Source organism: Canis lupus, chromosome 5 (genome assembly GCF_003254725.2).
Source record: "Canis lupus dingo isolate Sandy chromosome 5, ASM325472v2, whole genome shotgun sequence".
Lineage (NCBI taxonomy): Eukaryota > Metazoa > Chordata > Mammalia > Carnivora > Canidae > Canis > Canis lupus.
This window is the reverse complement of record NC_064247.1, coordinates 20,013,067-20,036,250: the sequence shown is the minus strand read 5'-3', so window position 1 is coordinate 20,036,250 and position 23,184 is coordinate 20,013,067. Positions and strand designations below refer to the sequence as shown.

The following is a 23,184-nucleotide window of genomic DNA, read 5'->3' as shown; positions in this document are numbered from 1 at the left end:
CCTTTCCCCAAATTGATTAATTTTTCGACGTGCTGGCAGATTTCTACATGGACAGGGATGGAGTTTGAGAGATGAATGTGTAAATCAACAGCAGGTGGGAAGTTGAATTTGTCTGGCCCAGCTGCTGTTGCACACATTTCCTATTCTTTCTGGTTATCTCAGTCCAGCATCTGTCACTGAGCAGGACTCCCGGGCCTCTGTCATCCCAGGCCTGGGGATCCACACTGTGGCCTGTGTCTCCTGACAGCTCAGAGCCTCAGCTGAATAGCAAACAGCAAGAATGAGGAGCCCGTCGCTATTAGCAGAACCTGGCAGAGTGGAGCACGGTATTTCTTTGTGCTGCATTCTGATACTTCCTCTTCTCCTCCACCTTGAATTTGGCTACTGCATTATCTGGGCTCTTTCTACAATAGCTCCTTACTTGATAATAAGACTCTGATTCTCAAATGTGTTTTTTTGTTGTATTTTAATCTTGCTGATGGAACCCGGCAATAAAAACAATGACCTGCTTTCTTGCCCTTTAGATTAAGTCTTGAAGGAACAATGTATTTTCCGCACACTCCCGAAATCTCTGTGAAATTTAATCATCCAGCAGACCCACGGTTCGCAGCATTTCCTGACATCGTAGAGTTTCAGGGTTGGGCCTAACCTGTAGGGATGATCCTCTCGACTGTTCCAGTGGAGGATGAATCCATGCTCTGCTTCCCCCATCACGGACCACCCAGCTTCTATCTTGGGGTTGCTGAGCTTCGCCGTGATAATAACCAGACAAATGGCAGATGCTCTCTCTCAGCACTCCCCTAGTTGGGGCATGGCCCCAGAAATGCTTAGCCTACCTTTCTTGGATAATAGGGAGGGTTGCTATTTCTCCAAGACTTTCTTGAAAGATTGGTCAGACTTCCATCTTTCTTAGGGGCTTGCTTGGACAGATCTTATCTTCAAAATAAAATCACAATTACTTGGGTCATTTTAAAATGTTCTACAGAAAGTACTGACTGATCAGTGCTGGCAGGCAGGAAATCAGATTTTTGTTTGATATTTATTTTAAAGGAGACGGGCAAAATTGTTTTAAGTTTAGCTATAACACAGTTGTTCAGTGCTATTTTAGGGTATTAGCACTGAGCTATTTAGCTCATATTTTTTGTTTCATGTTTATTTTTTATATTCATAATTTGGGCAGTGGTTTCCTCTTTCATTCGTTTCCACTTAAAGTTTCCTTTTTTTAAGAATCTAATTTCTAATAAGCTGAAGTGGTTTAAGGAATTATTCTTTATTGTCCTGTCAGGTTGCAGGAAACATCAGATACTGAACCTGTTCTCTCATTAGTCTGGTTTATGGCTGTACCGTCTCTGCATGCACGTGTATCTTCATGGCACTTAATTATTTTTCTCTCCCTAAACCTTACCTAAAATATTTTGAGGTTTCTTACACTACATTTGTTTTTTTGTATTCATTTTCTGCCCTTTGAGTAGAAAGAGAGGACAAAGTATTATTGTTTACAAATTCCTGGCAGATTTGGCTTCAGTAATCTCACTGTACGTTTTCAGTCGGAAAAGAGATAGTCGGAAAGAAAAAAAAGATAAAAAAATACCAAATTATTTGGGGAAAAGAAATCAAAGTTGACCTGAATAGAGAATCACCCTTAGAAATGTGGAATGTTCAATTAAAACCTTGTTTAAAAGGCCAGAGAGATTTTAATCTGTCCAGGAAAAGGTTGTAATATGCAAATACAAAATTGTAGTGTCTTAGAGTTGGCACTTCTTTGGTAATAAAATCCCATGCAGCTTCTTCATGGGTACCTCAAGTAATGAGACATTCCTTGCTCTGATGACTAACATGTACTGAAGGCAGATTAGGAGCCAGGCACCGTCTTGGGTGTTGGGATGCAGCACTGCCCAGAACTAAGTCAGGGTAACAGTTCCTACTGTCGTGGAATTACATTTGAGCGGACTGCCTAGCAAGCTAAACTGTTTCAGGTCTGTTGCTCCTGTTACCTAGATCCTGTTTCTGCGTCTTCTGAAACTTGGGAGTTCAGAGTTTGGGTTTTCTTCAAGGCTTTCTGGTCTAGCCTCCTACCAGTGCCAGAAGGTTCTCTGGGGAAACCTGTGTGTTTCAGGTAAAACTGAACAGTCTTCCACATATGGACCAATAGAGTATAAAGACACCATTGTCTCCCCGTTTCTAGACACCAGAGCTGCCCCAGGGGAGGCAGCCTGAGATTGGGTGTCTTTTGTTAGCCATAGCACCCTGTTATCTGCCGTGAAGCTGGTGATCACCTGCAAACCTCAGTCTTCTCTCTGTACCATGGATCGCTTGGAGCCACATCTCCCACATCCTGTAATTGTGTATTAGATTTTTTGACCCAAAATGTAGGACTTTTTTTTTTCATTCCTCTCATTTGTATTTCATTACGGTTAAAACTGTCCCCTGTTGCAGCTCATTTTGAAATTTGAGTTCCAGATTATTTTCCCTAAACCTTTTTGATCGATTGCTTCACCCATAAACAACTTTTGAGTATTCACTTTCCATATAGGTATTATTTCATATTTTATAAATTAAATACATGTGAGCTAATATCTCAAGCCATAATACATACTTAGGGGAAGGTTCAGCTAGTGATGCAAATCCATATTTCAAAATCATTTTGATGATTTTAGGTTTTTTATTGGTTTCCAAGCAGATCTCATCAGATTGTTTTATCTGTACCCTGTGGCCACCATACTGCTTACACCAGAATGGAAGAACAATCCACTCTACAATTTTCTTGTTGTTCACCTGTGCTTTCTTTATTAGTATTATCTTTAATCTGCAGTTCCTTTGTGGGAACGTTTTTTCCCCCCTTAACCCAGCTGTCCTTTTCAGTAAGATTGGTTTAGTTGGAACTAGAGGATGTAATCCATAAATCCACTGAACAGAGCTCTGCTAAAATGGTTGTGTTAATGCAGTGAAAGAGAAAAAGCAGACACAAGAAGGACCTTTGGTTACCTGTGGTTTCAGAAGCTCTCAGGCTTCTTATATACCTGACAGGTCATCAAGCCATCCTCTCAATACGGACCATGACAATATCACTGTCACTCAGTGCATTTAAAATATTAGTGAGGAGGTCTCCGTGAGAAATAGCTCTGATCTTGTCTTCCCACAACCCAGTGGACCATCTCACATACTACCCAGGGCTATCCTCATCCTACTTTTATGATCTCTCTGGTCTATCAGTTGTCTCTCTAAAATTGCATTTTTTTTTAAAACACGTTGCTTTATTTATTTATTTATTTTTTTATGATAGTCACAGAGAGAGAGAGAGAGAGAGAGAGAGAGAGAGGCAGAGGGAGAAGCAGGCTCCATGCACCGGGAGCCCGATGTGGGATTCGATCCCGGGTCTCCAGGATCGCGCCCTGGGCCAAAGGCAGGCGCCAAACCGCTGCGCCACCCAGGGATCCCTAAAATTGCATATTTTTGATAGCTCATCTGTAGGTGTTCATCCCAGTCTTACATAAAAGTAGAAAAATGATGAAGATGAGTTCTTGTAACACTTAAGACCTCTCTCTAAGTTGATAATAGTTCCATTAATCAACCCTCTTAAAGTACAGGTTTCTTTCTTTCTTTTTTTTTTTTTTTTTAAGATTTATTCATGAGAGATACAGAGAGAGGCAGAGCTATAGGCAGAGGGAGAAGCAGGCTGGAGAGCCTGATGCGGGACTAGATCCTGGGACCCTGGGATCATGACCTGAGCCAAAGGCAGACACTCAAACACTGGACCACCCAGGCATCCTAAAATACAGGTTTTAAACTAGATAGGAAAAAGCCTAATTGTTTTACAACATGCCTCTGATTTTTCCATGTTGGCCAGAAGACTACCACAAGACACTGTTGAGTGTTTTGATTCCAGCTACCCACATGATACCACTTACTGGGTCTCTTCTCAGTGGCGGCCTCAGTACTAGGCTCTTTACAAATGTCATTTTCTTTGATTCCCATGAGAAACCTATGGGATAGGATTTCTATTTCCTATCTTACAAAGTAGGAAGCTGAGAGATGCAAAAGGGTTAAAGTTGAGGGCACCTCTAAGTAGGGAAAAGGCAGGCTTTTTGACATCAGCATTTGCCATTAGGAAAACGCACTTGGGTGTGTCTCCCACATACTCCTCTAGAGTGAACAACAAAGTGGCTTCAGAGGATGTGGAAGCATGAGTTTTCCACTGCTGTTCTTTTAAGTGTGTAACACTTTACCCCCTTTCAAAAATTGGGACATCGGCACATCTGTAGTGTCCCAGTGCCTCCCTCTTCCCTTTGCCCAGTTCCCAGAGCTGGATGCCAGCTTGTCCACAGTTACGCATGCATGGTTCTGGAACAACCAGGTGGAAGTTGTCTAAAGAAGTCAGATGCCTGTTTAAAGAAGTCAGATGCCCTCTTATTATACCCTCACCTGTCTCTGCTTTGTCTTCTTTTCTCTGCATTGACCTTGCTGGATGAAGAATCATTCTAGGAAGCAGATGTTTTTTTCTGACACCTGTTACCTACCTTCTGCCCCAAACAGCATTCTCCACTCTGGGGAGTGCTGCTAAGTATATAAATTAAGGAATTTAAAGTTATTTTTCTGAAGTGATCTTTTAGTAATTTCCAACTTTTACTGTAAATTTTCAAACAAACCAAAAAAATTGAAAATATAGTACAATAGATACCTATATTTCAACCACTTTAATTCAAACTAATAACTCGCCGTATTTGCTTCTAACAAGAGTTGCAGGCATCTTGATGCCCTATTCCTGAATACGTCCTTACTGCATCTCTTAAAAATAAGGATGTTATCCCTAAAATAAGGTCATTATCTAACATAACTGCTGTGCCATTTTCATACATAAGAAAATTAACACTAATTCTCTAGTATCATGTAATACCCAGTGCAATTATCCTTCCAAAATGTATTCTACATTTCTTTCCCCAAACTAGAATTCAATTAAGTTTAATATATCACGTTTGGCCTTTATATCTAGATAGTTTTAGAGTTTAGATTTTTTGTTGTGAAACAGGCAGGAATAAAAGATCTGGATGATTTTTAAAAATATGTTTAAGTCCTATTTTACATGAACAGTGACTTTTCAGATTAAATAGACTATTGATTGGGTTGTTCCGGTGGTTTTTCACTTGGTAGTAAATGGCACCGGATATGTTAAAGTTGTAAAATATAGAAATCTCTAAAGTGTGCACATGAACCACATCTTAACAGAGGCAGTCTGTCATCTGGAAATGTACATGAGACACTTAGTACTTTGATGCTGTATGTGTGAAACCATCTCGTAAGCAAATAGTGCATCAAGGGTTTTGACTCAGCACTGATAATGGATTATAATAGATTGAAATTAAATATGATTTAAGTGACAGGAAAATGGTGCCAGCTAAGTAAATAATTGATTAATCATCCCCCAGTTAAATCTGGCAGGTTAAATTGCAAGGCTGGAATTGAATGCTTGGTAGAAGCACCTCTCCACCTTTCAAACCAGATTAAACTTGTATTAAAGAAGAGAGAAAAGTCAGAAACTATCCGGAAAAAGGGCATGTCCCTTGCTGGGTCTTATTTGCAACATGATGTCATTGTATGTTCGTTGTGCTTATGGAAGCCATGGTGAGAAAAATGAAGATCCACACATTAAAAAGTAGATCCATGGTTGGGTGGAAATCAACAGATTAAGAAAGAAAGCAGATGACAGCACATCTTTCTTGTCTTCTCCTAAATTGTGGTGAGTTGAGTAGGGTCAGTATGACTTTGATGAATTAGGTTAGCATATAAAACTGGTTACCATGTATTCTGGTCACTATGTGGCTGCCACTGGACTCCTAGGTGGCCTTAGGCCAATCACTTAGCCTGCCATTTGTCTGTGTCTCCAGTGGCTCATCTGTAAATAAAAGGCTTGGATGGAGGATCTCTGAGGTGCCTTCTAGCTCTTCACATCTCAGAGTCTAATAGCTTGAAATCTCTATTAAAAGTAGTGTCGTTCTGCTTCCCTGTATAATTATAACTGGCCTTTGTCATGATGGCTCTATAGCATTGTAGTCTCCTACATGTTTCCTGAATTATCAAAAGGTGTCCTTAGTTTATATTAAATATGTGTGATTCTGTTTCACCTCTTACAGATGAGTAGTCTTCCCCTAACACTTAATTAGCTAGAATGTTTAATTAATAGAATAGTCCATTCTGGGTCCATGTAGAATAAGATGGATTTTGTTGTAATTAGAAAAATATTTACATGTTGAAAAATGGTAGAACAACTAATACAATACAGTTATTGCTTAATAATCCAAAATTCACGATAATTCAGCAATCTAAGAGTTAAAGAACTGACCTCACTCATCACCCAAGGCAATGTTGTATTGCATGGTTTTTAAAGTTTATTCATTTATTTGTTTAAGTAATCTCTACACCTAATGTGGAACATGAACTCCCAACTCCAAGATCAAGAGTCACATGCTCTTCTGATGGAGCCAGTGAGGTGCCCTTGTTGTGTTGCATTTTTTTTTAATTTTTATTTATTTGTGATAGTCACAGAGAGAGAGAGAGAGAGAGAATGAGGCAGAGACACAGGCAGAGGGAGAAGCAGGCTCCATGCACCGGGAGCCCGACGTGGGATTCGATCCCGGGTCTCCAGGATCGCGCCCTGGGCCAAAGGCAGGCGCCAAACCGCTGCGCCACCCAGGGATCCCTGTTGTGTTGCATTTTAAAGATTGGTTCAGTGTTTGTGTTTTACCAGGTCAGCAGAGTATGTCCTATACAACCTTTAACAATTTCTTAGAATTTTTAAGCTATGTTTCATCCTCCATAAAATAGAAATAGTGTTTATGTCAAAGAGTAGTAAGAATAGAAAGAAATCGCGTAGGTGTAGTGTCTACTGTGTAACAAGTATTGACACATGTTAATGATCATAGACATTGTAATATCACTGAGTCCCTAGCAATTTCCTTTCAAGTAGAGGGTCCTCCAACCCATGTGCTCGATGAAGAACAAGACTTATGACATGATGTCTATCATCTTTGTCTCACAACATTGGATTGACTTTGTGACATTTCACTATCTAACTCAAAACCCAAGAAAGGTAGATACCTTCTTTATTGTCAAAAATATGAATACTAAAGCTCCATGAATATTCTGTCTAGGAAAGATTGAAACTCATTCATCAACTCTTCATTTTCCTGGCCCCAAGAATACCAATAGTAGTTGCCTTAGCTTCAGAGGTAAACATATAATTATCATGAACAAAGAATCCACAAAACAGACCTTTATTATAAAATGTGGTGATTATTCTTTATATTTGAACGTGGGCCACATCAAAGTGTATTTCCCTAACCATAAACACTATAAATGGCAAAAACCTGATAAAATTCAGGAATCATGCCCAAGACTAACATTACAATATAATCACTTCTAATTTTACAAAAGATGATAAGTGATTTAGCATTTGTTTCTGTAATAGTTGAGAGAAAAAGAACTCGACTCTTCAACTCAATTTTTTCCCCCCAGAAACTTGAAAATGTCCTTAACTATGTTATTGAAGACAACTCCAACACTGACAGTAGAAGTGTGGACATCATTACTCCGTTGGTTCCTTCCCCTTCTTTTTAAAGACCTGCTGCCCATTGTTTTCTTAATTGCTTTACAAATGGAAAAAGGCTAGCTTTTAATATTTTCCAAGTCCACATAAAGAAAGGTCTCTATGTTTGCTTCATGTGTATGTTAATTGAGGTCAAAATGGCATTACCCTTTTGTGACTAGGAGCATAGAGTCCCACCCCCTCATCCCATCCCCACTCCCCACCTCACCCCCTTAGAATCAGGGCTAGAAGTGGTAAGAGTTTGTGGTTAATTTAGGCACACATATAAGGAAACACAGTGGCCCACAGCCCTCTGGAGGCAGTATGTTCTGCACCAGCTTTAGGATTCATCCAGACACAAGCATGGGCAAAAACATTGACTCTGGTGACAATCCTTTTTTGGTTGGAAAATGTCAGTGTCTTTGGTTTTAATCAAAATTCTCATAATCTGGTTTAACGATGCCATAAAGGCCTTGGTTTACTCTGCCCCAGGTGAATGAAAATATTTGCTGTGAAAAATAGGTTATTAGTTTTATAGCCCTACCTACTTCAATGCCTCTATCAAGAATATGAGAAGAGGTATTAAATATCAATTTTTAATAAAATTATTGACATCATTGGGGAGCTTTATAACACTTGACATTTGCTTTCAGTGTTGGGGGAAGAAGGAGAAAGTAAATTGATTTGGTATTTATTTCCTAGGTTGGAGTGTGACAAGTTACTTTAAACATAAAATATGTGTGCTGCCTTTGAATGCAGTGAGCAGAATGGGTTGTTGGTTCTGAAAATGAACATAAATTTGAGAATAAAATGGGTAATGTGGTCATGATAATAATGTAATTCGATTGCTAAATGAACCCATTTTATTATATTCATCATCAGATTCCTATTGCCACCTAGACACCCTTCGAAATTGATAGAAAGTGACATTGGGACCCAGAAAACACAGACCACTGGTGAAAATACAGATCACTGAATGAAAGTTAACTTCTTGTCATTAGTATGCTCTTCGTATCACTTCTGCTGCTGGAGTTAAAAAACAACTCTCAGAAAAACCTCTTTGAACGTGGGACTTCCTTGCTGAGAGTATCTGTCCATTATTCACTAGAATTTGCTTCTTGTTGGTAATGATATTGAGATTTGGGGACAGGGCAGTGATGGGGTTGGTGGCAATGTTTGGTGGGTCCGGGCAGATGTTGGACTGGATGAGGTGCCATGAAAGCTTGGTGGGACAGAGGAAAGCCGGGAGTCCAGAGGCACCACTCTTCCTTCTTTGGCAACTCAAGGTCTGGTTTAATCTCTAAATAATCTGTGCAGTAGGGTTCGTAATATAATGTGATAAATGTTAGGCTTGTATCATTAAAAAAAAAGTGCTTATTACAATGTCAACTCTCCAGGGGCACTTGGGTGGTTCTGTCACTTAAGCGTCTGACTCTTGATTTCAGCTCAGGTCCTGATCTCAGGGTTGTGAGATCGAGCCCTGCATTGGGCTCCAGCTGGATGTGGAGCCTGCTTGAGATTCTCTCTCTCTCTCTCTCTCTTCCTCTGCTCCTCTACCTGCTAAAAAATAAGTATGTAAATAGATTTAAAATGTCAGCTCTCTACTACCATTTGTCACTGGCCTCTAAAGAGAACTGCTCCTAGAAAACATGAGATCCCTTTTCCTGAAGCTATGTCTCAGTCAACACGTTTCCTAGTTGAGCCATCAGATTCTACCTACCATACCTCTTGGAAAATGCTGGTTGCTGTCATGACCGCTTGCATTTTCAGGAAAAGGCCTACAAAGCTTGTACAAAGGCCAGCTGAAATACAGTTCATTTTATCTACTGAAACCATGTGCAACAGACTGTCTGGCTTCTTTTTTCTTGCCTTACTAAAGATGATGCCAGCTTATTTACCCCAGCAGTGTTCTTAATGTAGATGTTAAACTGTGCGATAGATTTTAAAATGAATTTTTAATTACTTTCTGCTATTCTGAGCTCATTGCAATCAGCAGCCATCTTGCTTGAGGATAAAACAAAACAAAACCAGCTAGCTCATGGGAGGAGCAAAGGCCTGCAGAGAAAAGCTTTTGCAGGAATGGGGTACAGAAGCCCATTGTCAGCAGCAGCTGCTGGACGCCTCTCCTGAGCACAGGCCCAACTGCCAGAGGGTTCCGGAGGCTTTGAGTTTTCTACTGCTGGTTCCTCCTCTCTAATGAGGTCACCTCTCCGCACAGTAGGTGGGATGACTCTGCTAATGGGAGATTCGGAAATGCAGATTGCAATTACAGTCTTTGTTTCCAGATAGCTCCCATAGTTTCCAAACAGCCCAAGGAACTAGAAACGGGGACAGCTCCTCTACAAATTCTAAACAGCTAGATAGGACATGTCCTTTATCTATTATCATCCCAGTGCCTGACACTGTTTGGTGCTGCTTCTTAGGAGCAGAGAAGGGGGGTGAATGGGAACAACACTGGCCAGGAGTTCACATAGTGACGTTTAAACCTATGTCATGTACAGTTTCACATAGTCGGGGTAAGTCACGTTATCCACGCTATGCCAAAGGAAAATCCACGGATCGGGAGGGTTGAAGTGTCCTGTCCTGTGGCCATCTCTCTAGGCTCCATCATCTACAAAATGAGAATAACACCATCGTACCTACCTGTGCCACTGGGAGAATTGTGTCTGTGGAAATGCTTTGAAAATGGATAAATCTTCTACACATATAATGCCTCGTAATCCTTAGACCTAAGTATTTATTTCTGTGAGTACCACACAGAGAATGGAAGAAATAAACATCTTTGAACCCTCCTATCGTTTTCCTTGCTGGAATCTGAGAGGAGGAGCCTAAGGTAGGGACCACGGAGCCCTGGGTGCGGCTCTCCTCTGCCACCGCCACTGCAATCTTGGCGGCGGGGCCTGGATCACTGTGCCCGCGTCTCCATGACAACAGGCAGCCGCTCTGCTCCCGCTGGCCAGATCCAGAGCCTGGACCAGCGCTGGCCTGCTTCTTTTTTGTTGGTTGGTTTGGCTTTTGTTTCGGAGGTTTTCTTGTTTTGTTTCACTTTGTTTTGATTAACCAGACCACATTCCGTGTCTCCTTTGGATTTGCCATTGTCTTAATTCCTGAATATTTCTTGGATCTGATTTGTAAACCAGCAATTCTCTTCTGCCCAGATAGTTCCTCTTAGCAAGACAGGATAGAGTATAGAGCACCAAGCAAGACTCTGCTTGAATTCCAGCCCAAGGATCATGAAGGGGGCATTCATCTGAATGAAAATACTTGCCAGGGGTTGGCCAGGAGATGGAGGCTCTGACCAAATGCGTTTGTGTATCTCCCGATCTCCGACTTCATTAATGCATACCTGCCCGCATGTATGTTTTCATCAGGCACCTTTGTAGGTCCTTTTTTTGAGCATGCTCCCTTGGTCCTCACAGCAGCTGTGGGTGGAGGGCATCCATTTGCCTATGTACAAAATGAAGACACTGCAAAGTCACTGAAAAGGTGCTTTGCCCCAGTGCAAGGGCTCTTTGACTCCTGTGCTGCTTCCCTGTGTAGTTGTACCGATGGGTCCGTTCCTTCTGTTCAAAGAGATTCATGGTAAATGAGATCAAACAGAAGAAGCCAGAGGGTGACCATCTCATCTCCACTTTTGGCTGAGAACCTCAGCATTCTAGCTCCTTTCTAAGAGAACCATGTAATAGCCAAATTGAGGCATAACTTTCCGGTCTTCAAGAGCAGATGGGCCACTCAGGGACTGAGCCTGTACTGTCTCCTGATCAAGAATCCCAGAAGTCTTTTTGAGTGTCTGGATTACTTTAGATGGGAGCCAGGATGTCCACTGGATGCCACATGGGCCCTGCCAAGGTGAGAGCTCTTTTCCAAGACCACGGGTGTGCAGCCCCACAGTTTAGCCAGAGATATGCCCTCCTGCTTTGGTGGGGGCGGCCAGTGTGCTGCTGCACAGAACAGTGACACAGTGAAAGATCATGTCCAGGAAGGATGACTCTGAATGCCATAAGCAAGATCGATTTTAAGGAGGAGATTGGACTTTGAGAAATCAACTTAGAAGACCATGAAAATAGTTGAGGTGAGGGAGGATAATGTCAGATTGAGGACAGGGCCCCAGGGAATGGAAGAGGATGGATCCATGGACATCGTAACTGGATTGAGGAGATGTGAAGCCTGCTGCAAGGGTTTGGAACCGAGTAATGTAATGTAGCTTAGAAGTCCTCTGGATCTCCACGATCTCTGCCTTGCCCTACTCTCAGTAAAAGTGCTGTACTTCACATATTAGCAACTGAGATAGACTTATTTTTTGTATATTCGCTTTATAGTGCTTCATTTAATTACTCATATCGTTACCATATTGCTTTCTGCTACTTTCCACTGCAGATGGATTAGCTAAGCTTTGTTTCTCAGCCAGAGAACTAACTGAATTACTATTTATAATGCAGTTTCTATGGAAAATGAATTATAAATTTCAAACAGCCTTGCAAATAGAATTTTGGAAGGCAGACAGAGTTGCAGACTTCTTTTATTGCATTTTATTTGAAAAGGAGATATTCTGGTAGTAGATGTGGAACCAAGTCTCAGAAGAAAGGTGAGGTTGAGAAGTCTATATTTGGGGTTCGTTTGCATACAAGTCAGAATTTAAAAGGATGGACATGATTGAAAGTAGGGAGTGGGAAAGCTTGAGGCAGCAGTGTACACCATTTGTTCAGCTAGTTTAGTACTGAAAGACAATACAAGGTCTGTTTCATTTAAAATAAAAAAAATGTGAAGCTGAATCAACTTTGCTATGGTAAAAATTAATTGAAAAAATGTGAAAGTAAATCACTGTTTCAGAAAGGAGCAATTTGAATGAATATATCTCAAGTTGTGAAAATATGAATTAAGATCTCAAGCAATGTAAATATACTCTTGAGGAGAAAATGGATTGAGTTATATGTAGTAGTTTCAATTGATTTAAAATCAATCAATTTGGCTGCAGCAAATGAACGGTGGCATGTGTGGCCCTGTCTGGAGGGAAGCTGAATGAGTTACTGGGGAGTTCATGAGCTAGGATACCGGCCTGCTCACTTGCTATTTCTTGTTGAGAGTATCATTTAGAACCCAAGTTGCTACATTGGTGACAACTCAGCAGGTGTTTATGAAGCATCTTTGTAGGCCAGTACCATTCTAAGCTTGGGGAAGATTAAGAAGCATAAGACTCTTTCCCTGCCATTCAGAAATCTGTCATTCAGTTGAGGGAACAGGACTGACACACGTAAGTCAATTAGAGCACATAAGGGATAAAGAGTGCTCTGTTCACAAACTGTTGGTACTTATGTGTAGAAGCAAAGCCAGGTAGGGTACTGGCGCTCCTCACTGAGACATCACCAGCCACATGGACTTTCTGAGATGAAGGCTCAAGAATAAAGGCTATGACATGCCTCTAGCTGGCTCCTAAATCAAAGACCCAAACCTTAAATATACAAAGGGTAATGGACTTAGCCTGAAAAGCCAACTGAAACCAAATTGAAAGAAATATAGAGTCCAAGTGAGAAACTCTCATAAAAGATAGACCACAGCTGAGGACCCCTTAACAATTTGCAAAAGCCACGGCCCAGTCAGGCAGTACATGTGGGAGCTCCAGAGAAAGAAAATATAGCCAAATCGAATTGACCATCTTCATGATCCTGAAAACATTCCTTGTAAATGAGGATGTACTCTCTGCTGGGGAGGCTGAAAGTGACTCGTCGATTGGATATGGTTAGGAGACGTTCCACTGCTTGACAAATTCAGTGAATTTTTCATTTTTAAGCCAGCGTGGCAGTGGGGAGAAAAAGTTATAGAATTACCTGACTGGGGCACAGTTTCTGAGACCCCCCCACACTCAGCCTGCTCTTGAATAAAGTTGAAGTAATGGGAAAAAAGGAAATCTATATCATTGTCTTCCACTTCTGCCATCAGTGTTCATGGCAAGCTCTTTATGCAGGCGCAAGGTTTTGCTGGAAGATGCAAGCCCACACTGGCAGCCGTTAGTTTACTCAGCTCTGTCACTCTCATTGGTCACGGTGATCTATTCTTATCCCCAGGGAGCAGTGAGTGTGCAACTAGATCCCATGAGCCTGCCAGCCTGGAGCCTTATTGGGCTCAGCAGCTGACTTGCGAAGGATGGAAACTGGATGTTGGAAGGCAACCATAAAGCATAAGGATCCTTAGCAGGGCTGCAGGCTCAGGGAGTGGGAAGTGAGGGGGACAGAGAAGATGCATGCACTGGGTATTTGGGCACCCCTAACTCTGGGCAAAAGACTCCTGGAACATGCTGCCTTCCAGTGGAGGTACACACTAAAAGTAGATCATCTAAATGCAGATTTGGAGTGGGTTGAACAGAAAGAGAAGACATTGTTGGAAGCAGCCAGAAATTTTGGCATCTTCTAACTGAGCGGTAGGGAAGCATCCTTCACTTGTGACTGAAGACAGCAAAGTTGCTATCTGAGGTTCAGGGTCAGAGCTCAGATGTTCCTGCTTGACGTATCCCACGTGTGGGGTGGCGGGCGGGTCCTGCTTGGCAAATAAAATCCAAGTGTAAAGGCTGCAGAAATCTTGGTGTGGACTGGCTGCGCTGCCACCGTACTGCACTTGTGCATCTTTGCTGTTGGCATTATGGTTTCCATTTCTTTTTTTAACAAAGGGGAACTGTAACTGCCACACATGTCTTCTCCAAGCTAACATATGAAACAAGTCAGCGTAACATGTTCTAAAAATATTCATGTAACAGCCAGAAATGCATATTTGCAGCGTGCTCTCCACCAGAGCACTTTGCCTTGGCAGGCAAGCACTTACCTGTACATGATTTTGCTCTTCATGTACCAGACCCATCTGCAGCCAAGTGGATTTGCTTTAGCCTGTGTTGTTTGTGACACTGGCTCTTAGTTATAGTGACATGGAACATTTGCAGCTTCTATTTATTCATGCAGCCAAACAAACTGTATTGGACACCATTGCTACTAGGTACTGAACAGAAAAGATTAAAAAAGTGTTTGTCACTCCCTTGAGGAATTTACAATATAGCAAGGAGACAGGCAAATAAACAAATAATTGACATGTAGTGTGACATAGTCTAGATGGAAACCATCATGCTCAGTAGGAGCTTGAAAGAGGATTTTAAGGATCTGGGAGGAATTTGTTGTGGAGAGTACATTTTGCAGTCTAGGAGCTCGTGAGGAAGACTGCAAGGAAGAAAAGCGTGTGTGCAGAGGCAGCAGTGATCTGAAGCAGCACGGTGGGAGGGAGGGAGCTGTAAGCAACTCAGCGTGCCCAGGACAGGGCTCGTGCATGTGCAGTGATTGGAGACAGAGACACAACGAACCCATCAAGGTCCTATAGCCCATATTAGGAGCTTTTGCTTGGCAGTGGCATTAGTTGGGATAGCAAACCATTGCAAAGTGTTAAGAAAGGAAGGGGCACCATCAGATTCCTGCTTTATGAAGATGACTCTGATAGAAGTGAGAAGAATGATTTATAGAGAGTCGAGCCAGAAGCAGGGAAACCAGAGAGATTCAGTTGCTGGTCCTCCTGGTGAGCTCTGCAAGAGCTCAAACTCCAGCAGTATAGTGATTTGGAGGAAAGGTTAGATGGAAGAGATGTTTAAGGAGAAGTGACAGGATGCATTTGCTGGGGTGGGAGGGTGTGTGTTAGGGGTGTGACCAAGAAGAGGTCTCTTGGGATTCTGGATGGGACATCTGAGTAGATGATGACATCATTAAGCATATGAGTGAAAAAGTAGGTCTGTGAAAGCTAATGGGTTTGGTTAGAGATGGACTTTGAGGTGGAAATTTAAAGTGCTCAGGGGTATGTGTGAGTCTGGGGCTAAGAAGAAGAGCCTGAGCTCAGCATGTACATTTAGGGGTGTGTCTTGAGTGTGCAGGTGGCAGGGAGGGTAACGGAGGGTGATGATCACAGAATAGAGTGGAAAAAACACAGGTGACAGTGGGTTGAGTGCTGGCTATGTGCTAGCCATGCGACATTGGGAAAGTTGTTTAATTAACCACATTGAGCTTACTTTCTCACACATTAAATGGGAACAACTTATAAACTATTAATTCAACAAATATTTATTGAGTTCCTACCATGTGTTTGGACCTTAGAATACAAATGTGAAGAAAACAGACATGGTGCGTGTGCTGAGCTAACCTGCAGCCCTTTCTTTCATAGGGGGTGCAGATGTTACACAAACAGTTGCCTGAATAATTTTTAGGGTAAATGTGGAGAAGAATGGCATGAGATCATGAATTTAAGAAGCTGGCCCAAAGATGTAACACAGAACAGGTCCTCCACAGCACCAGGAGTAATAGTGTGTGTTACACTTCTCATGGAATGATGCCAATAGTCTCCAGTTTCCAGTGAGTTGAGAAACAAGTGAGAGGTGAGAAATTTGCAATAATGAACAAAGATTACCATTTCAAAAGTTTGTTCAGAGAACTCATAATTTAGAGGATGGCGTACAGAGAAAATTAGTTGTTGAAGAAAAGTTTGGGGTTTTCAACATCGATTACGTGACCATCTTGACAAGCCAAGTGGAAGGACCTGGTAGAGAGGATGAAGTTATAGGAAATAGGGAGAGGGGTCTATCAGGAGATAGGGAGAGGGGAAGAAACCTGCAAGAGAAGCATGGAAAGAGGATTAAATGAGGTAATGGATTACCAAATGCTTGGCATGGTGGCAGCACATGCTGGGTACTTCAGCCATCGTGTTGAGTATGTCTGTGAGCATGTGTACATACACATGAATGTTTATCATATACTTGTAGATGCACACGTGTCTATGTCTGTCCCTGCTGTGCACACAAGTAAAAGTTTTAATGGTGGGGATTGAGGAGAGAAGTTGAAGTTCAACCCTGTTGGCCTCACTTCTCTTTGTAGAGAAGGAGGTAAGGCATCTGCTGAGAGATGGGTCAGAGTTCATGAGGAAAAATGGTTAATGTGGCCTCTATAGGAATGAAAGAAAGAAGAAAGTTGATCCAGAGAGGGATCGCTGAATGATGCTGAGGATCCCGTGAAGGTTGGAGGGCATGTGTTCTAGACAGAGCTGGGGCATGTCCTCCAGCAAGCCCCATTTACCTCTGTCCTGGCTCGTGTCAGCCTTTGCGGTTGGCTGTGTGGCTGTGGTGTAACAAGCAGTGAGAGAGGGAAGGGTGCTAGGAGGACAGTAAGTGAGGTGCTGGACCACAGGGTTGGGCCAAACAGGGAAGTCAGAGCTTGGTAGAACCAGATGAAGGGTTACACCAGATGGCTCCGTAAGATCCAAGGGTGAGCGTAGTGGGTATTGGCAGTGCAGAGGAACTGGAAGAAGGATAGAAAGGGGTCATTAGGCAGCCATGTATTGGAATCACAATCTTCAGAAGAAAAACAGACTTAGCTTGTGACGTAGATAAGGAGTTGCTGAAGGAGAACGGAGATGATGGTCAGATCATGGAGGCTGGTCCTCCCCAACACTAATGAATTGAAACCTCTTCCTCCAAGGGCACTGTGGTCTCTCATTGCCAAGTTAAATGCCCCTTTCTCCAGTCTCCAAATTTTTGACCGCTCTTAGCATTCTTCACTGCTGACCACCACCTTCCTCATGCTCCATCTGTGGTAGGCGTCTGGCATGCCTCCTCCTCATTCTCCTTCCCCACAATCCCTCTACTGGCTCCCCCTCTCTGCACCCAGCCTGCCAGTGGACATGTTCCCTTAAGATTCCTCTGGACTGTCTCCACCTCCACCATCAGAGTCACTCCCTGGCAGGGTAATCGTGACACATGGGCCTGAAATAGGGACGCGGTGGTGGGAATAGGGATAGATGTGGAGGGTTATTTCAGAGCTTAGGACGAAAGTCAACAGCAGCCAGCAACTGGGAGTAACATGTACAAAGGAGATGGAAACAGGATAAAGGATGATTGAAATGCTGAGGCTTCCTGAGGGGTAGACATGAACAGGAAGAGAGGACGTAGGGGTGAAGGAGAGGGAGGTAATGCCTCTGCGTGGAGCGTACTGGGTTTGGGTTGCCAGCTGCCCATTCAGACGAGATGTATAAAACATAGGTAGAAATTTAAAATGGTGCTTTAAAGAAAGAGAGAAACATGCTAGAAAAACATATTTGAGAGTTCATGACAGTGAGCTGTGTGGATGACTCACTAAGGAGAGGAAGATCATCCCAACTGGGAACAAGCAGGGAGGGAGGAGGGCCGCGATGAGAACTAACCCTCGGGAACCCCCCATGTCTATGGGTGAGGGGAAGAGGCCCTGGAAACAGACGGTCTCCCTGAAGTGAGCGGGAGAAGGCAAGACAGAGAAAGGGAGAGAAGGCAGTGTCTTGAGGTCTAGGGAAGACTCTGGAGGAAGGAAAGACTAGACTGTTCATGGCTCAGTGGAAGGAGAAAATAGGAGAGAAAGAGAGTTCACAAGCAAAGAACTGCCTGTTGGATTGGGCAGAGGTCAAAGACAGTACAGCCTGCGTCATTGTCCCCTGAGAACAAGAGCAGATGGAAGAGAACAAGGAATACATGGCGAAGGGGGAGATGTTAGGGTAGAGGAACATAGTGGCCCAGGGTCTTCAGTAAGACAGAAACAGCTTCTCCAGAGACAGATGGAAGGTGTGGAGCAGACGCCCGGGGAGTGGGAAGAGGCATCGGTCGGATGTGGAGGGGAGGGCCTGGGCAGAAGCAGAACCACCACAGGCCCTTGTTTGTCCAAGACTGTCATGACTTGTGCCTGGTGTCCCTGCATATGGAACCCCTTTTCACCTGTCATCAGTCCAGATTAGAAGACACATGGCAAGGTTACCCCATAGAGAAGCGATGAAGATGAAAAGACAAAAGAGAATCCCCTGATCAGGAAAACAAAAAGAATATGACCCACTTGTATATCCTGCTTAGAAACCTGAAGCATACAGCCCTTGAATTTAAGCTGTCGGGTCCTGGCGAGCAATAGGGCCAGGTCACCTTAGCATCAAAACTCAGCTGACACTTGATTGCCGAGCAGATGTCCACAACCAATCTGAAAATGTTCCCAGTTTTAGATTCACGGCAAACAAACCAAATAAATGATAATGTTGTGTTCACGTTGATTCTGTTTGGAGCAGTTGCCAGTGCCTGCTTCCATCCTCTTGCTGACCCCCTCTTTGTTGGTTTGCAATACTCCTGCTAGTCAGACATGTAGAGCCGTTGCTTTGTTTGGAAGTCTGCTTCTAAACCTGGGTGGCTCATTCGGTTAAGCGTCTGCCTTCAGCTCAGGTCATGATCCTGGGTCTTGGGATCAAGCCCCACATCGGGCTTCCTGCCCAGCGGGGAGACTGCTTCTCCCTCTCCCTTTGCCTCTTCCCTCCTTCATGCTCTCTCTCTCTCTCTCTTTCTGATAAATAGATAAAATCTTAACAACAACAAAAACAAAAGAACAAAAAAATCCCCAAACACCGTCTTTATACACTCAAAACTAATATGATACTATCTGTTAACTAACTGGAATTTTTAAAAAACTTAAAAATCTAAATAAAATAAAAACTGCTGTCTGGCTCATCAGCTCTTAATCTCTTAGGGCTCCAGCTCCTTGACACTTCTGAAAATTACTACACTCCCTGAAGCTCTTTTATTTATCTTGGCTGCATGAATCAATACTTATGGTAATAAAGCCTAGATTTAAAAATTAAATATTTATTTATTAACTCACTTAAAAGTAGCAGACAGAAGTCTTTATGCATTATCATAAGGAATCTGTTACATGAAGATCACTAATTTTTCCACACACACATAAAAAATGAGAAGACCAGCATTGTTTGACATTTTTGCAAATCTCTTTAAGATCTGCCTTAATGAAAGACAGCTGGATTCTCATAGCTGTGTTAATCTGTTGTATATACTGTTCTCGTTTGAAGTATATGAAGAAAATCTAGCTTCACACAGATATATAGAGGAATATTTTTGATAGATTTCTGGGATATTTGTGGATATTCTTTAACATTATATCAAAACTTGACAAGTGGCAGTTTCTTAAAGCTCATTGCAATGTGGAATATGAAATCATATCAAATTAGTTTTTTCACCCTATTTCATTAAAATCCATTGGTTTGTCTGGCACTTTGAGTATATCATTTACTCATGCATGATTTTGTAATATCTTTTGGGCATTTAAAAGATGCTGGCTCACTGAGTTATGCAGACCTTCCAAATATTGACACATTTTATTATATAATACTTTAAAATTACTTATGATGATATCACCAGGATTTCATCAGAGGAGTCTTTAGTATTGGAAAGCTGCTAACTTACCTTAGTGGATACAGGTTTCTAAAATGCTAATTTTCACTTGAAAGCTTGAATTTTATCATTGGCCACAAATACTGCCAAATATATTCATAAAATAACAGGCTCACTTCATTTATCTTTATAAAAGATTTATTTATTTATTTTAGAGAGTGCATATGGATTTGGGGAGGGGCAAGGAAGTGGGAGAGAGAATCTGAAACAGACTCCCTGCTGAGCGCAGAGCTCAGTCTCAGAACCCTGAGATCATGACCTGAGCTGAAATCATGAGTAGGACACTCAACCGGCTGAGCCACCCAGGTGTCCCTTACTTCATTTATTTTCAAGAAAAGCCTTCCAAATACCCAAGTCCAAGTAGCCTTAGTTTGTCTGTCAATACTAATTTCAAGTAAAAATGATGATCCATGAAAAATAGGGTAGTTGAGCTCACAGCGGATTTGTGCAAATGTTTTTTCCTCAAGCAACCATCACCTCGGTATCCAGCAGAGGTACCCTATACCTATTTGCCATTTTGTACACAGAATATTAAGATGTGTAGTGCTGTTTCATACCTCTTTCCCTTGTCCCTAGCTATATCCCTACTATGGTAAGGCAATCCGTGTGTATTCTATATTACCTTGATTGCTTCTTAAAATGATCTCTTTAGGGGTGCCTGGGTGGCTCAGTCGGTTAAGCGTCTGCCTTTGGCTCGGGTCATGATCCTGGGGTCCTGGGATGGAGCCCCGTCTCTGGCTCCAGCTCAGCAGAGAGTTTGCTCCTCCCCCTGCCCATCTTGTGCTCTCTCGGCTCTCTGTGTCTGTCTCTCTCTCAGATAAATAAATAAAATCTTTAAAAAAAATCTCTTTAAGTTATGGTTCTACTGGCCAAATTAGAATCCTCCAGGGGCCATAGGTCAGGCTTTTGATTACTTCTCAGTACTTAGCCTTTTGTGCCTAGATGTGTTAGGTGAACAGAATCATGACTGTTGAGTGGACATGAGATGAATGAAAGTGATGAGAGCCTCTCCTGTTCATTGAGTTAATTATGGTCATTCAGGGCATATTTCTGCTGAATTGAATTAACAGGACGAGTACCATCACCCAAAATAGTAAACGTCTAAATGGTTTTATTTATCTCAAAGAGCAAGTTTGTATTTGGAGTATGTTTCTTCAATAATAACTAGCAACACACCATTTTTAACAATAGTTACCTCTGGAGACCAAAGCCACCAGTTGAAAACTAAAACTCACCAACTCTTTTAATGTAAGTTGGGTTTTTTTTTTTTTAGGTAAAGCATGGGTCTTTATTGAATAGAGTGATATTTATTTAATTTTTCCAGATAATGTATAGAAGCCAGTGGGAGCCCCATAAGATTAAGGCTCTCATATAATCAATGGATTGATGCAGCTTATTTGTAAAATGTAACAGGGTAACTTAAAAACTTGCTTTAGTATATTTTCTCAAATTGGTGGTCAGGAATGTTGGCAGTTTACAGATAAAAGTTATAATCTATGTTTCATATATTTAAATTTGATATATTTCTTAAACGTTTATCTAAAAGTTAACTTCTTAGGTGTGTAAGGCATCAGTTAGAAATAACATAATGCTTAATGCTTGGAAAATATACAATTACAGAAGCATAGTGTCTATTTTCACTCACCCATCCAGTACCATACCCCTGAGCATCTACCTTACATCTGGGTGAAATGTACTTGATGCTGTGAAGAAAACAGAACAGTGTGCGGTGTGACCTTTACAGTTAATAACTTAACTGTTCTTTCAGACTTTCTCTGTATATGTAAACATATCTGTTATGTAGAGTTATTTTTACTGAATGTACTTCAAAAGAAAAAATCTGGTTGACGCTTTTAGTAATCTGATTTTTAAGATATTTCAAATTCCCGGTAACAGTCATCATTTGTAATTCATTACTGCATGTTACTTCTTCCTTCCCACCATGCAAGACACACACCCCACCTATAGTGGCTAAGACCTTGAGACAGAGCCATGAGTACCCAATGCCAGGAGACACTGTGGTCAGTGAGAAGGCTCTGGTTTGCAGCTGATGTTATTTCTATCAGCCCCTGGGGTCACGCATGGGGGTAGACTCTGCTGAGTTCCTTCAGGCAGTCTTAGAACACCCAGCTTAGTAACTCAGCCTTGGACAATTTCTTACCACATTGGAGTTGAAAGTGTGAATGTGGTCATGGATGGAGCTAAATTGTGTTTCAGAGAATAAGATCTCAACTCCTCTTTAGTTCTCTTGCACCCTGGATTACCAACTGCCTCAGTTTCCATGGGACTGTTCCGGTTGTAAGACATGAAGTCTGAGGGCCCCTTTTATATGGTTCAATCTTCCTGGCACTGGTACAGTATCCCAAATCTTGCACAGTGAGCGTGAACTTGGAACCATAGAGGGTTGCAGGAATTATGAAAGGATCAGACACGACTGGTGTTAGTGATCTTCAATGCAGAGAAACTCCACAGACATTTCTGCCCCTGAGCTGGTTTTATTTTCTGACAACAGCAGCCGATGCAAAGCCTCAACCCACTTGGCATTCAGAATTTTTTTTTTGTTGGAAACGGCTTGTGTTATTGTGCCAGTGGTTGCCCTAGGTGCTCATCATGAGCACTTAAAATGATTGCTTTTGCAGTTGCAGATGGCTGTCCCAGCTCCAAACAAAGAGGGTCACGGAGGGTTCTGCTTATATAGGGCGGTTTCTGGAAGGAATGCCCTACGGATTGTACCATGAGGCACACTAGACTTTGCTGACCCAGGGAATTTTTACAAGGTTAAATCAACCATAAATTCTGTCTGGGCATTGTCTGCTTCCAGGACTGTTCCTCTTAAGGGCTTTTCTGAAAGTTTGGATTAAGCTATACGTTCTTAGCCATTGGGTTACCTGACTCTCGTGTCTTATGTATGTACCTGCACAAGTTCCATGGTGGGAACACACAGACAGTCCGGCAGGTGTCTTCTGCCTTGACTTTCATCTCACAGACAAGCAGCTAAAGGGCAAGATTGGCAAATTACATTTGATCTTGGTCTTTACACACCGTCTGTGTTAGAAAATAAAAATCTATGAGAAAAGAGGGCAAGGAGTTAAAGGAGCCCCCAAATAGACCGTCATTTTGATCTTCTAAAGTAAAGACTATATACATTCTAGGGGCTCTCTTTGTCAGTTTTTAAACTCTTAATTCAAAATGTCTTATTTCTTGCTTCGGAATGTTTATTCCTTCCCCTATCCCTATATGGCTTTTTAAAGTTGGGGGCATCTTTCCATAGAGTCAGAATCCCTTGTTTTTCTTGCTGTTACTGCTAAAGCCCATGCTGGAGTGTGTTCCCACTGCCAAGCAT

The 23,184-nt window shown here is 42.1% G+C and overlaps 1 protein-coding gene across 16 annotated transcripts in view; it reads left to right on the top strand.

Annotated features, from left to right (window-relative positions):
* NCAM1 (neural cell adhesion molecule 1) overlaps positions 1-23,184 on the top strand; it is a 297,000-nt gene that overhangs the window by 171,603 nt on the left and 102,213 nt on the right. The window lies entirely within an intron of this gene.